This window comes from Humulus lupulus, chromosome 9 (genome assembly GCF_963169125.1).
Source record: "Humulus lupulus chromosome 9, drHumLupu1.1, whole genome shotgun sequence".
NCBI lineage: Eukaryota > Viridiplantae > Streptophyta > Magnoliopsida > Rosales > Cannabaceae > Humulus > Humulus lupulus.
In genome coordinates this window covers 122,312,753-122,315,994 of record NC_084801.1, presented here as the reverse complement: position 1 = coordinate 122,315,994, position 3,242 = coordinate 122,312,753, and positions in this window count along the sequence as shown.

Genomic DNA, 3,242 nt, shown 5'->3' with positions numbered 1-3,242 from the left:
GCGTACGTAGTAACTAATGCATTTATTGGTAGTATATTAATTGATTTACGGAATATCTTCCCAAAATATGTGGGAAGCAATTCTGAAACCCTCTCTATAAATAGAGATGGATAGTTCATTTGGAGGGGACCGAAATATTGAGATGAGGGAGAGAAAACTCTGGGAAATTATTCTCTGAAACTTTCCAGAAAACTCCAAAGAGCTAATAATATGGACTCATGGACTAGGCAGATTTTAACTGTTGAACCATGTAAAAAGATCTTGTTTTTCATTCTTTTTAATTCACTTCTTCTGGTATATTATTGTTTAATTGCTCTTCTTTCTTAAGTTGACGAAAAACAGTGTCAATAGTTTGGTGCTTTCATTGAGAGCTATTAAACAAGACCGAAACCTGTTTAGTGAGAGAGCCTCTCATATCAACAATGGCCACTGCAAACAACCCCAATATACAAGAAGAGGACATTCCTTATGATGAGGATTACCCACGGCAGCCTAGAAAGCAACCTATGGCGGATCCCGATCCCGAGGAAAGGAGTGACTCATCTGATTCTCGAGGACCGCCTGCCCCCAACCCGACAAGGACATGTATTATAATCTTGAGAGATATGTTCCGATTGTGGAACTTGAGAATCGCCAACTGCGTAAACAGTTGGCAGAAGCTACAAAACGCAATGAGGAGCTAGCCAAACTAGCTGCTGAAGCACAGGCACCTCCTCGAGACATTCAGGCCCCACCTCGTAGGCCTAGGGGACGCCCTCATAAGAATACGGCCGCCAGGAGGGCGGAACAAGCACCGCCACCAATGTCCCATCCTATTCAGTTGAGATCCCAGAGGGGCAACTGAGTTGAGGCTGCTGCCAACCCGACTGTGGAAGCAGAAATGGGAATGGGGAATAACCGAGCCCCCTTAGCTACTCAGACCTCAAATCCTGGTGCTGCGCAGAATGTCCCAGAACCTGACCGGGAAAATTCAGGAGCGTCCAGGCCCAACAATGGGAGATAGCCACCGTCTCCCATAAGGCACCTGCCATCACCAATAAGGCATCCCTCACCAATCTAGGAAGTTCCGCGACCTAGCCATCAAAATAGGGATCGACAGGGTAGACGCGAACAAAGAAATGAAGGAGAAGCTGCCCGAGATCACAGGGCTCCTAAACCTACTAGAAGCCAAATTTCATGATCACAAGCTGCTGGGACAAGAAGACCAGCAGGGGACCCACCTCGCAATCACCGAGCAGCAAGTTATGTAAGTGAAAGCTCGGATAACACTAGGTTCGTGAGAATTTATGACATGGAGCCAAGGAATGTCAGGAATTGAGCTGATCACCCTAACCTACGGGAACATTTAAACCATAATCAGGGATGTGATAGTCCCCCGAACCCAGATCTACGAGATCATCTAAATGGCCGCAAACAATCGATTTACAATCCTACACCGAGACAGGGAGCTAGAGTTGTTATCAACAATAACCAGCCCCCTCATGTCTAGTTAGGCCTCCCGTAGATCCTATCCAAGAAAGGATTGAACAATTGGAGAGAGCATTCCAGCTCTTACAGAACAAGCATAGCCGGGAAAGGGATGAAGAGTTCGATGAGGAGCTCGAGCCATTTGCCCCACATATCTCTAACACCTCGTTTCCTCAATGGTTTGGAATTCCTCATGTTCCGCCATTCGATGGAAATTCGAATCCATATAGCCATCTGAGCACGTTCAACACTATTATGCGAGCCAGCAATGTGGGCTACGAGCTCAGATGTATGCTGTTCCCAGCCACACTCACAGGACCACCAAAAAATTGGTTTAAAAAGTTCAAAAGACATTCAATCACATCTTGGGATCAATTGTCAAGATATTTTAAGAAATAATTTAAAGCTATGGTCGGAATTAGGCCCGAGGCTTCAGCCTTAACCAATGTCCGACAATAACCGAACGAATCACTAAAAGGTTACCTCACAAGGTTTAACCTAAAAGTGGCTCGAGCTCGAGATGTCGACAATAGTAGTCATTTAATGGCAGTTCGAGCCGGTGTAATGCCAGGAAATCCTCTCTGCGGAAGACTTACAAAGGAAACCTGTCAGGTCTTTAACCAAGTTCAATCGAAGAGCCCGGAGGTTTGTTAATGTAGAGGAGGCGAGGTTAGCACTGAATATGACCTCTCAGCCCATAACTACAAAAACAAACACAAACTCTGCTTCAACCTCGGCAGACCCCACAACTTCAAAACCCCCGGGGACAACCCTTCCAAGAGAAAGAAAAATGAAGGGAATAACCCCGAGGCGAATGAAGGAAAGAACAAGAAAGGGGAAAGATACTTCTCCGTTTAAAAAGTGTATACTGAGCTCAATGAGTCTCGGGAGAATATTTACCTGGCTAATGAAAACTAGGTCCTATTCAGATGACCTGACCCCATGAGGAACCAAAAGGCAAAAAGAGACTCTAGTAAGTACTGTAGATTCCACCGGGATATCAAACATACAACTGATGAATGTCGACAATTAAAAGACGAGATCGAATGATTGATCTCGAGGGATTATTTCGGGAAATACATAAGAAACTGAAATCCCAACCAAGTTTCTACCAGCCAAAGGGCAGCAGTTGCACCACCTGCCCAGAACAGTAACTCCCGAGCTCGGGAGGATGAGCGACCCCCTCCAATTGATGGAGAAGATGTCATAACCATCTCGAGGGGACCCCATATTGCAGAATCAGACAAGAATGCCCATAAAAGGAATGTAAATGAGCTCAAAACTAGTGATGGTTCTCCCTATGAACGCAAACCAAGAGCTCCGAAACAAGAAAGGGTTGAAACTCAACCCATAACCTTCACTGAAGAGGACGTATCTCATGTCCAGTTTCCCCATAATGACCCCCTGGTCATAACCCTCCAGCTCGCGAACAAGAGGGTACACTGAGTCGTGATTGATAATGGGAGCTCGGTGAATATCCTCTATAAAGCCACTCTAGAAAAGATGGGATTCGCGCTTTGCGACCTAAAAGCCTGTGCAACCACGCTGTTTCAGGAGAAGGGATTTCCTGTATGGGATCCATTGAACTCCCTATGACCTTGGGAGACTATCCAGTCTCTGTAAACAAGATGATGGAATTCTTTGTGGTGGATCTTCCATCTGCCTACAATGTACTGCTCGGGAGACCCGCCCTAGTTGGGCTAGGGGCAATATCATCGGTTAGGCATTTGGCCATCAAGTTCCTGACTTCTAGTGGCATCGAGACTTTAAAAAGG